The following is a 13724-nucleotide window of genomic DNA, read 5'->3' on the forward strand; positions in this document are numbered from 1 at the left end:
ATAGAATGATTTTGTTTTGAATATGAAACCGCAGGTGGATTGCCCTGGATTTTACAGGGGTTTTGGATCCATAAACCTTAAGGGTCAGGTGGGCAGAACCAGAAATTCTGGTTTGGCCAAGGTTTTACACTTTAACTCACCAGTTGGAATGTAAGATGTTGAACATTTCTTATGCTGTACTCATTAATTTCTTCTAAATTTTCACTCACTAGGATCATGACCTCTCTACAAATCTCAGTAGAATGTTTTGATATTTAAAACAAGGACTGAGTTCATTATTCATGGAGAACACAATTGATCGGTTGTTCCACTCACACGACTTTTATTTATTCGAGCCAACTCTGCTCCCAAGCACTCTTTGAGCCTTGTCACCAGGACTCATGTTTGGCCTTCCAGTTGAGATTTTAGACATACAATCCCTTGCCAACTCAACAGCCTTCCACGCATGCAGAGTTGATTACGAAATCTCCTCGTAACTTAGTATCACAATACTTTTGATATCCCCATTAGAAAGCATGGAGCTAACCCATTGACTTACATGACTATTCACTTGGGCTGTTCGTGATATCAAAGGTCGGGTATTATCTGCAAGAGAACAACTCCAAAGCAATATACATGCTATCATCATAAGCTTACAATAGATATAGATATATAGAAATTAAGTAAGAAACAAGTCTCCACAAGTCCATGATTGATCTTGTGGATTTGAGACAGGCCCCCATATGCAGAAAGCTCAGCTGGGTGGCCTCGTGCCTTCATGTGAAACTCTTCAGTAACTCCAACCACACTACTCCATCATCATCATTCTCTCTCTCTCTCTGTAAAACTACAAACTAGCTAGGCCAACCTCTCAAGTCCCATTCATTCCCATCCTTCCTCTCATTTTATATGGTAGGGGCCTAGAAGCCACATGCGCTTTGCCCTCTTCTCCTTTCCAAAATAATCTTTCATTAAAATCATTATATAAATCCCTAGCCTCTTAATGAAAGATGTTGAGCATGCCAGTATAGGCAATGCTATCCTTTTCTGTAATGGCTAAACCGTCTTAAACACAAGAAAGGGTCCTCAAATGTGATGAAAATGAGAGAGTAAAAACTGCTGGACCTCTATTTTTGGTGCAGAACTTATGAACAAACAAGCTATATAACCCTTGTGACCATAAGGGAAAAAATAATGTTATACGATCCTATATTGTTCTGGGAGGTCTTCATATGCATTAGGCGACTTTAAGTTATAAAGATGTTCACATTCAATGTTTGTCAAGGAAAAAAATAAGAACCGAAAAAGGCCTGAGAAAAATGCTATATTTTTGTTCCAGTGAAAATATTGTATAGCATGAGAGACGAACAAAAATGACAAGGAGAGAGAGGGTATTTGTCACCATACCTGAGCTTCCTTGTTAGAAAGGAAGGGAGAATTATGCAGTAAGCTTCACCTGAGAAGAAGACTTGCCAAAGTGAAAAAAATCGTTCATTTCCTATACAGCAGACGCAGACTATCTATAAGTTTGTTTTTTTTACCTTCACCTTTCCATCATAGTGAATTGGTTTCCTAAATGTTCTTGGCTCAATTTTGTTATGGTCGAGTCTCAGATCTCAAAGTCGTGTATAAAATTGAGAAACCAATAATTGCAGGTGGGAGGACTCCAATATAACATAGGCATGTGAATAAGAGTTTCAAACTTTCATCAAATGATAACAAGGACTAAATTTGTGCAGACATGATCCCTTATAAGACAATCCCACAAAATGAGTAGAAAACAAAGAATGACTTGAGAACCCTTGTTTTGTGGTAGTTTCCCTTTCTGAAAACAAAGCTTTAACAGTTAGATTCTTGGAAGAGATTTGCTCTGATAAACTGTTTCAGAAGGGCTTTCTACTCATCAATGCGCTTCTTTTCTTCAGGATCCTTTGGTCTAACCTTTCTTCTCTCTTCCAGAATCCACTTAAAAACTTCGAGTTGTTGATCTTCTGAGATTGGTTCCCGCAATTTCACAGCTGGCTCTGTGATGGTTGGCAGGGGTAGAGGTTTTTCAGTAGTAGGAGTTGTTTGGCCAACAGTTGAAACTGCAGTAGTAACTTCTTCCTCCACATCTATCTCTTTCTTTTTCGTCCGCATGAACAAGTAAGCTACAAATTAAGTGCACTACATCAAACTAAGAATCAAACTGTCCAGGATGGGGACCATCACTGACTACAATAACTATGCGAGGAAAAAGCAAATAAATTACCACAGCATTCCTCTAAACAAATCTTAAATATGCTTCTTTTGAACTAGTTCATTAACAACTATGCCAGGCACACATCCTGTGTCCATACCTACCAAGTGTTGGTGTAATGCAAATTCTATGTACCCACTTATAAAGAAAGCGATTTAAACCATCCATAATTTGTCGCAAACAGGAGCAGAGAATGCAGCAGGTTTCAAATGTTACACCAAGTGAAACATAAACATACTGGCAAATCACAACATCTTTTTCATATGGTACAACATATGAAAAGGGGAAAAGAGAAGTCATATCCATCCAAGTTATTATAAGTTTACACTCAAACAGGTTCCTTTAGATAAAATTCATGATGCAGGTTGTTCTCTTCTACTTTCTTTCCTTGTTTTGTGGGGGAACAGATTGAGAAAGATTCTCTGCTGGCTAGTATACCTCCACACATATCAGTTAATGTAGGAAGTAGGAAGCCTGGAAAGTTAATTCTTATACATACTCGAAATCAGGATACAAAGAATGATCAATTTGTCAATATAAACATGCTTAAACATAAACAATATAAACCCCAAAGGACTAACCTTAAGAAGAAATTATAGATCTTCCCATTGATCAATTTATGGATGCAACCTCTTTATGGAACCAAGACAAGCTAAAGCAGACCTAAGACTATTTATAGGCATACAAGAAATAAGCTCCTCCCAAAGAAGTGAGCAACTAAGCTTTACTTGATAGCCAAGTAGATAGGCATCCAATCCACTTTAAACAACAATTCATTGTTAGATTAGGATTACCGGACTCGCATTACACTCTAATTACACTACTTACTCTGCAAGTAATGTGTTGGGCTTAACTAAACAATGTATTGTTCAAGTCAGTTTCAAACTACTGATATCGAACTGAGCCGCATTTCAGCTTTCATACATTCATTCACTCTATGTACATATTGATACATAAATACACATTTCTGAACACAAAAGGAACAACAGGAAAGCAGCAATCGTATTTTAATTAGGTATCTTCCTCTCTAATTAAGCTATCGTCATAATGTTTGTTTGGAATATGTCCCTTAATATCAATGCCAGGAACAAATCCCAAGTTTTAGGGTAATACACATTCTATATAGTATATACCCATTCAGCTTGTTAGCTCTAGGGTTAAAACAATCATCCCTAACGCATTTCAAGTCAACAGAGATTACGATCTAACAACAAGACCTTCTGTGCTGGTCGAGCAAACAAAGATATTTGGATTCTTTTTTTCAAAGAAACAAGAGATTACGATCTAACAACAAGACCTTCTGTGCTGGTCGAGCAAACAAAGATATTTGGATTCTTTTTTTCAAAGAAACAAAATTTTATTAAACACAACTTACAGTAGGACAGGACAAATTAGGGGTGTCCACTGATTAGCTTCATCATTAGAACAGCTAAACAAAACATCTCGTAAGAGAACTTTGAAAAAGAGGATACAGACAACTAAGAGGCAACAGCCATCCAGTCTAACGAAATAGGCTACAAAGAATTATCTCGAACCCAAGAGAACTGATGCCCAAAGCCAAAGGATGAAGCTGTAATATCTACAAAACTTGAACACATGTGAAAGTTAGGGATTACCCAGAAAGCCCTCCCTTTTCCAAAACAAAAATAGACATCCAGAACTAACCTAAAATAGAACTCCTTGAACTACCCCTTGCAAAATCCAACATTAGTTCCAAGACCTTGTGTATTCTCTTTGGACACAACAATTGATCTGACATATTTATTTGCGGTGACACTCTCTCATATCTCTTACCACTCCCTTTCAAGTCTCCACACACACACACACAAATAATACATACCTACACACACACGCACACACACACACATATATATATATATAGAGAGAGAGAGAGAGAGAGAGAGAATTCATGATGAGATCTCTAGTACAACAGTAACAGAACAACCACAAGTATCATATGTATTATGTACCTTTCAACTATTGTTTATATATTTATGTAGCATTTTTCCAATAAGTTCAACATTAATCATCTTTCCTATCGAAAATTTGAAGCTAAAGTGGGAAGCTACCACAGTATCAAGTATGGACATTTTAAACTTCACCCTCCAGAATATTTTGAAGCATCAAAAATTTCTTGTAGTGGACTAGAGAAGTTAAACTCCTAGTGCAACACAATAACATCCAGTCCCCTTTGAGCATTAATAACTACACACAGGGGGAACTGTACAGAGTTTATTATAACCAACTTAACATCAAAACGTAACCTATATATACCAAGTTAAAGATAAACTACGGTACTAAAAACATCTTATCATATAGTACAAAATGTGAAAAAGGGGAAAAGGTTTAAGAAAAGTCAGATTCACCTAAGCTATGTGAAGTTTATGCTTATACACTATTTATTTCATACAACCGAGAGGCACTTGCCTGCAATGGTAGATATACTCGGTTATAGGCTGAAACATTTTATTGTTGTTTTCTTCTCCATTTACTTTTTCTATCACACTGAGAAAGTGCTTATTAGAAGTCATTGTAGGAACTAGGAGTTGTGGCAAACATACTGTGTAACCATCTCAGTCAGGGGCGGAACCAGGATTTAAAACTTGGGGGAGTCCATATATAAAACACGAGATATAGAGAATAATAATGTTAATTTTAGCAAATCCGACGCACATTATTAAATTTCATAATAATAAAACAATTAAACAAATTAGACATCAATGATAATTTATTACAAAATATCTAAACCTAAGCAACATTTCTATACTTCTTATTATAAATTGAGTAATTAATACACATTAAGTATTGTTAGTTTTAAATTATTTCTTTATTTTTTTCGTTACTTCTTGCTGCCATTGGTTTTTTTTTTTTTTTTGGGGGGGGGGGGGGGGGGTCCAGTATTGAATTAAGGCAAGACTTATATAGTTTTATGAGGCATATGTAGTTAATTAAGTGAAGATTAGATAAATGGTGGGGGGGGGGTCCGGACCCCTGCATGATATAAGGTAGTTCCGCCCCTGATCTCAGTAGGGTAGTTACAATTTTGATTGTAATTAGCAGCAGTGTATAGTGACCGTAATCCAACATAGAGCTCTTAACTCTAAGACCAAAGGATGCTAATGCCGAATTAAATTAAGGAATTTAAGAAAACATAATGCTCCAAGGGTTAATTAATACTAGAAGTAGAACTTACTCTTGTAAAACTGGCTTTGCAAGGAAAAGGTGCCTAAGACTAAGAGTGCATATACTAGACTGAAAGACTCATTTTATCGAATTGTTCTTGATACTAGCCCGATTCACATGATATCAAATTAACAAGCCATTTAATCCTTGCTATTACCACTAATTATGTGGAGAAACTTGATAGCAAATCGAAATAGAAACAGAAATAGAAATAGATTTCATTGATAGCAAAGGCCTAAATTACATATACCGAAAACTATATTAAAAAAAAAAAAAAAAAAAACTAAAATTAAAAATTAAAGGCCCTAACAGCATCTGCCCCCGTAGGCTATATCACCATTTATAGCCTATCTCTCTCTCCCACCGTAGGCTAGTACACGGGCTTCAAAAAAAAAATGGCCCGCTAACATTTCATAAGCCAAATTTGGCTTCCCAATTGGTAGGCTAAATGGTAGGTCCCATTTAATTTTTATGTTTTATTTCTTTATATGTTATGTTTTATACATTTATAAAATTATAATTTTCTAATATAAACGTTTCCGAATATAAAAATTATACCATTGTTAATATCTTGTTGAGATCTTCAATATGAACCTAATATTTTATATGTTCAGATTTTTTTTTTTTTGTGTAATTTTCAAGTTTTATGATACACACACACATATATGTTTTTATTTAAGTAAAATAGATTAATTTTATTAATAGCCTCGTCAAAACCATACTCGGAAATATATTCCGAGCTGAGAGCTGAAAAAAAGAGTACTAGAGTGTGAAGTGCTAAAACATAACAACAGAAAGTAAAACAATGAAACTAACAATTATTGAAATACACATAAAAAAAAAACTAAATTTAGCTAATATTCCGGCAGATTAGCATCACTTCCTCCATAACCATCACTTGTTCTAAATCCACCACTTTGATTGTCGTCAAGCACAACTTCAGCACTACTTGTTCCAAATTGACTACTTCCTCCAGCATGGGGCACTCCTCCATACGCACCGCTTCCTCCGAATCCACTTGGAAATTGTCAGGGACTACCAAAATTTCCATAATGAAAGGTAGCTTCAAAACCATTTTGGAATGAGTTTAGGTTACTAAAGTTACCGTAGCCAAATGTAGCGGGTGGTCCTTGCCCAACTCACGAGCTCTTCTCTGCATAATTTCCACCTTTCTCATCTTCAAGAAGTCACGATCCATTGGATTTGTTATGGAATCCAAACTGGTTAGCATGATTTTGTCCTCATTGCGCTGGCGTTGGATATTCAGTTTGTTTGACGTGTAATGCTCAATTTTGGAAGCGAAGCTTGTTTTCTCCAGCATACTTTTTTCAAGGAACTCTTTTATCGCTTGATTGTCGGCCATGATCTTATCATAATTCTTTTTCTTCTCCTCAGTGGATTTCCTTTTCATCTTTGCCATCTTCGTTCCCATGGGACGATCATGTGAAGCAATTTCATCATTGATGTACTCTTACTCATCTTCATCTGCATTCAAATCAACACAAAATGATGGAGTTTCAGATGACTTTGATGTGCGAGAACCTGATTGAGATCCTTCAGATGACTCCTTTCTTCTACGCGGTTTAGCGACGTGCATGGCAGCATTATCAAGCCATTTTTCCGCATTTTTTAGAAGAGGCCACACATGATCAAATTGAAACTTTTTCTTCTTATAAGTTGGATCATCCAGGAGAAATTCCTTAGCTTTCTTCAACTAGAAAGTGAACAAAAAAACAAAAAAACAACCATTAAGATTTAGATAGTGTAAGACTTAATCATACTACAACTTATGGTTATGCGATACTTACGATATATGATTCTGACGCACCACTTGGATTTTGGTACTCAATTTGTCGAACATGACCACGAAGTTTACTGACTGGTAAGCATAGATCAGAAAATCGACTTTGAAGAGACCCACCAGATCTGATCCTTTCCTCAAGCTTATCTTCATTGTAGATAACAACAATCCTCTCCCATAACGCATCCTTTTTTTGCTTAATACCATTAATTGGACATTGAGAGAGATCAAGATATATATGGCACAATTGTAAATCTTCCTCTACTGTAAAATTCAACCCACGCTTAGAAGAAGACATTGAAGTAGTAGGTGAATTGGTGTGTTGTGTATTGTGGGAGAAGAGGAGTATTTATGGTTATCATGTAGATAAATACTCATTTTAAATATTTAAATCTAACGGTGTTGATGCATTCATGTAATCTAATCTAATGGTTGGGGCAATCCTATCTTATCTGATCACATTGGACAATGTGAAATAATGTTGTCCAGTTCATTATTGAGTGTTCAGATAGTAGAATAATTGAGATACATATTTTTGAAATGTGTGCAAAATGAGATATGTGAAATTTGTTTGGAATAATGCTAAATCATTTATTTCATTATAATTAGAAAATACAATCAAGGAAACATAAATGAATACAAGAGAACATCAAGAGAAACAGATAACATCAAACAAAAAATAACGCAAAATTAAACATCTAATCCACTACTTCAAGCTTCATCTTTACCATGACGATCCCATAGATGATCAATCAATGCATCTCGAAGCTCAAAATGAGCCTTTCTGTCCTTGATTTGCCTATTTCGAGCAAGAAACTGATTAAATCGTGCATCTTCATCAACAACCATCTCAACAGTAGGGGCAGGTGCATGATTAAATTCTCTAATTGGAGCTGTCAAATCACGCTCATCCTCGATGATCATATTGTGCATAATGATACATGTAGTCATTATATCATGTAAAACACGTTTATTCCAAAAACGTGCTGGACCCTTAACAATTGCCCAACATGATTGAAGAACGCCAAAAGCACGTTCAACGTCTTTCCTACATGATTCTTGTTTCGTGGCAAAAAATTGCTTTTTTTTTCCGACCTTGAGGATCATGAATAGTTTGAACAAGCGTGGACCACTTGGGGTAGATGCCATCAACTAAGTAATAACCGGCATCATATTGCTTATCCTTAATAAAATACGTACATGGAGATGATTTACCTGCAGCATGCAAGCTCCGCAAATAAGTAGGATGCTTCCAAAACATTGATGTCATTGTTGGAGCCTGGTAAGCCAAAATATGCATGTCATATCCAAAGATCATAAACAGCAACTGCTTCAAGAATAATTGTCGCCGATCCACTACGCCCTGCATAAGCACCTGCCCAAGCTGCTGGACAATTTTTCCACCTCCAGTCAAGGTTCTAAAAATCTGCCTAGGCGCTAGGAGCAGCAACACCGTTCCGATTCTCCCCTAGTCGAGCGAGCTGGGCGCTGGGAATAAAGTCGGCCGCCTAGGCGGGGCTGGGCGGTCGGTGCCTAGGCGCTTTCTGTCTTTTTTTTTTTTTTTTAGGAAAACCTAAAACTAAATGAAAACCAAAACAAGACGAAATAGGGTGTCATTTTCTGCCTTTCTGGGTTCAAAATTAAGAAGGAACGCCGCTCCGTCGCTCCTTTGTCCGGTCGTCCCTCGATTCTCAGTCTCTCTCTGAGTCTCCGGCCAGCTTTCTAGCTCTCCAGCTCGCCTGTAAACTGGACTTCCAGCTCTCTGGGTTTTTGTCTTTCAAAGTTTCAATCGAATTTCTAGGTTTCAATCTCACAATTTCTGGGTTCACACTTTTCAGGGCTTTCTGGGTTCGATTTCTGGGTTCAAGGCTTCAAGCTCGGTGATTCTTCAACCTCGAAGCTTGGTGATTCTTCAAGCTCTATTTCTGGGTTCAAGGCTTCATGCTCAGTGATTCTTCATGCTCGATTTCTGGGTTCAAACTTCAAACTCGGTGATTCTTGAAGGCTTGAAGCTCGATTTCTGGGTTTTGGATTCGGTGATTGATTCTACAAGCTCGGTGATTCTTCAATACATTGTGAGTCATTGTCTCAAAGTATCAAACTGTGAATGTTATAAACTGTATCAAATTGTGAATATTAAGTTGCTGGGTATTATATTGAACTGTGATGAGTAGATGACTGATGGTTTCTGTTGTCTTGTAACTCTTGTTGTCTTGTTGATGAGATTAAGTTTGATTGTTTGAAGCTTCTGTCATTAAGTTTGGACTGTTCTGTTTTGGTCCTTTTGGACTAAGTTTCTGATTCTTTGATTGTTGACATGTAGTTTGGACTGTTTTGTTTTGCTTAATTGAATATTTGGCCGTTTTGGATAGGAGTCATGGGACTTGATTAATTGAATTTGGCCTCTGTGAATGGGAATATAATCAATTGACACTTGACAGGTTGTATACTTGTATAGTTGTATACTTGATTAATTATGCTTTGTGCCTCTGTTATGGAATTTTTGAGTTTTTGGTAATCACTTCACAGGTTTCATTGTTTTGGTAAACATAATTGCATATTTGCATATATAGAAATGGTTGTTGAATGTTGAATGATATTTTTATTTATCATCTTCCTCAGCATCTAATGCAATGTCGGAGATGGATAGATCATTAAAGCGTGGTTCGGGTGATATTGGATGGGAGTATGCGGAGTTGGCGGATGCTTCAAACTTGGATAGGTTGAAATGTAAGTTGTGTGGGAAATTAGTGAGTGGTGAAATATATCGAATGAAGCAACATATTGCCCACATCAAGGGAAACATGGCTCCTTGTAAAAAGTCTTCGGATGAGGATAAAGCCAAATGCAAGAATGCTATTGAAGAGGCAAAGTCTAAGAAGAAACAAAAGAGTAGACATGAAGCCAAAGTGAGGCAAGAAGTCATTCTTGAAGGAGATGAAGACAATGAAGCGAGTTAAGGGACAAGAAGAATGCCGCATACTCTTGGGCCTATGGACCATTTTGCATCCCCCATCGATCCGGATTCTTCATTGGATGGAAATAGGAAGATAAGGCAACAAAATATCAATGATGCACTTTTCAAGCAAAGAACACATAGTGTGCATCAATATATACTTGGCTAGATGGGTGTATGAAGCCGGGATTCCTTTTCATGCCATTGATAGTATTAACTTCAAGAGGTTTGTCTAAGCGGTTGGTCAATTTGGCCCGGGTTACCGACCTCCAAGTCAATACCAATTAAGGGAGCCATTATTGAAGGAAGAGGTAGAGAGAACTAAAAGTTCTTTCAAGAAGCAAGAAGAATAGTGGGCTTTGAATGGTTGCTCTATTATGACCGATGCTTGGAGTGACCGGAAAAGAAGAAGTATCATGAATTTGTGTGTGAATTGTGCGGAAGGCATAACTTTTCTTTCTTCTAAGGAAGCATCGGATGAGACACACACCGGGACGTATATTTTTGAATATGTGGACAAGTGCATTGAAGATGTTAGGCCACAAAATGTGGTTCAAGTAGTGACGGACAATGCTTCAAATAATATGGCGGCGGGAGATTTGATGAAGTTGAAGAGGCCAAACATATTTTGGACTTCATGTGCAACTCACACCTTGAATCTTATGCTTCAAGGAATTGGTAACCAACCTAGATTCAAATGGGTGATTGAGAAGGCAAAGAGCTTCACCATCTATATTTATGCACATCACAAGACTTTAGCATTGATGAGGAAGTTTACAAAGAAAAGAGATATAGTGAGGCTGGGAGTCACTAGATTTGCAACTGCTTTCCTCATTTTGCAAAGCTTGATGGAGAAGAAGAATGATTTGAGAGCTATGATTACTAGTGATGAATGGAATGCAAGCAAGCATGCAAAGAGTGTAAAGGGGAAGGCGGCGGTGAATATTGCTTTGAGTGCTTCTTTTTGGAATGTGGTAAGTTTTTGCTTGAAGGTGTTTGCCTCTTCAGTCAAGGTGCTTCGCCTTGTTGATGGGGATAGAAAGTCATCAATGGGCTTTGTGTATGGAGAACTACTTAGAGCCAAATAGGAGATTAAAATGGCATTCAAATATCAAGAAACTCACTATCGTCCAATCCTTGACATTGTTGATGGAAAAGCCCGTGGTCGACTTGATAGTCCATTGCATTTAGCGGGTTACCTCTTGAACCCTTACTACACATATGCCAATCCAAGCATTGAGAATGATAATGTGGTCATGGATGGGTTCTTCACTTGTGTTGAGGTATTCTTTCCCGATGACATTCAAACTCAAAGTTTGGTGACAAATGTAGAATTGCACAAGTATTTGAAGAAAGAAGGTGGATTTGGAAGAGCTTTGGCTAAGGCGGGATGCGCACAAAATGATGACAATTATAATCCGGGTAAGAAATACCAACATATTTTTTTAGGGTCCGGATCCTGGGACACTTTATTTTACACATATTTTTAAACTTCTTTTTAGCCATTAGATTTAAGTACTTTCAATGGTCTTAATTCATTATAAACATGATGCGGTTATGACATGGAAATAATTATATAAATATTTTTTCTGTAAGCTTCAATTAACTAATTTTATAAGGAAAATCAAAAACCAATAAATAGAGGATGAACATCTTTCTTCTTCTTCTGGAAAATATGAGAGATTGAGAGACTTTGCTGCTCTTCTTTCAGCACCATCTCACCTTTTCTTGAGTTGAACAATCAACTTTTTTATTTTTTGAATGATACCTTATTGATTTCATTTCATTTAGGTTTCACACGATTTGCTACAAAAAAATCTTCTCACCCAAATCATTATGTCTTACTGCAATTTGTGTTGTAAAAATCCATCCTCCCATAATCCCCTTCTTTTATTCCATCAAGTTAGTATTAGTAATTGTACTACAAGTTTTTAGATCTCTCTGCTTCTCGGGTCTTCAATTGTTTGCATACCCTCTTCTTTCTTTTAGGCCAAAATCACAACCCATCATTCGATCTAGATCTAGATGAAGAAGATTGAGTGGTTTTTCGATCTATTTCTCAATCTACACAATCTTACCGGGTTCTGCGATCGAAATATATTTAACAATTACATAATTATTGTTACTGCAATTAACTTGGAGAATATATAGTTGGAGACTTGGAGGGAGAGAGAGGCCATGCCTTTTCTTCTTTTTGCGTGAAGAAGAAGAAGATGACATTCATCTTCTAATTTGATTTGATTTTCTGTATAAAATCATTTTTATTTAAGTTTTTTTTTTAAGAAAATATAATTGTTTCCACATCATTTGTCACACCATACTTGAAAGTAATCAAGACCATTCAAAACATTTAAATCTAATGGCTAAAGAGAAGTGTAAAAATATGTGTAAAATAAAGTGTCCTAGGAACCAGACCTATTTTTTTATATAGCCAATTGTTATTGTTTTGTTTGTTTTGCTTTTGGAGTTTGGCTAATTCATAATTGTTGTTGCTTTGTTTATGTTTTTTTTTAGTTTTGTGGTGGAATATTTATGGAAACCTTGTACCAAAATTGCAAAGTATGGCTAAAAGGATACTTTCATTGACCACAAGCACATCCGGATGTGAGAGAAATTGGAGCACTTTTGAGGGGGTAAGTACTTATTTAGTTATGCATTTTTGTAAGTTTATAAGCAAGTAGTAATGTAGTTTACTAATTATTTAGAAACTCATAATATACTAATTTTTTTTTCTTTATGTAGATCCATACAAAGAAAAGAATAGACTAGATACAACGAGGTTAAACAATTTAGTCTATGTCCAATTCAATGCCAAGATCATTAACAAAAAGAGAAGAATGAAAGAGAAGAATATAGATGTATTACTTGCTAGTGAAGCTACTATGACCCAAGGATGGATTGTGAATGGTGGTGATGAAGATGTTGATTCCGATCTTACTAGTGAAGTAGTTGGAGAGGGATCAAGATTGGGAGTGGATAGTAGCTTAGAGCCTAGGAGAAGTTGTAGAATTCAAGAAATTAGAGAACTTCATGAGGAGGATTTTGTGTCGGATGAAGAGGAAGAAGATGAGATGGATTTTGAGTTTGAGTCCGATGAGGAGGGAGTGCTAGAGGGATATGGAGAAGCAGAATTTGAGGATTAGGCTTGGAAGAATCAAATTTGCAATTTTTTAATTTATTTCTAAGAACTCATTATCTCATTGTTGTTGAACATTTTATCTATATTTTGAGTATTTTTACTATTTTCAAACATTATAATACCTTTTATATTTTTATTTATATAATTATATGTTATAAAAATAAAAATAAAAAAACAGTCTAGTCCCCGCCTATGCCCCTAGGCGCTAGTCCCCGGCCTTCCGCCTGACTAGCGCCTAGCGTTTTTTAGAACATTGCCTCAAGTGCATGCAATCTAAGCTTCCTAACATTCCTGGAAATCCACGTTCTTCATCAATATGAAGAAGTCTTGCGACATCAATGACTGTTGGCTTTCTGAGATATTGCTCCCCAAATATCTCTACAATAGCCCGACAAAACTGTTTTTTGTTAATAGGCCAAATGAGCAT

At 36.5% G+C, this 13724-nt stretch overlaps 2 pseudogenes; both read right to left on the reverse strand.

Annotated features, from left to right (window-relative positions):
* Positions 1 to 6465: 6465 nt before the first annotated feature.
* Positions 6466 to 7505, reverse strand: LOC133741039 (uncharacterized; annotated as a pseudogene).
* Positions 7506 to 7913: 408 nt separating this feature from the next.
* On the reverse strand, positions 7914 to 13724 carry LOC133730484 (uncharacterized; annotated as a pseudogene).

This window comes from Rosa rugosa, chromosome 1 (genome assembly GCF_958449725.1).
Source record: "Rosa rugosa chromosome 1, drRosRugo1.1, whole genome shotgun sequence".
Classification (NCBI taxonomy): domain Eukaryota; kingdom Viridiplantae; phylum Streptophyta; class Magnoliopsida; order Rosales; family Rosaceae; genus Rosa; species Rosa rugosa.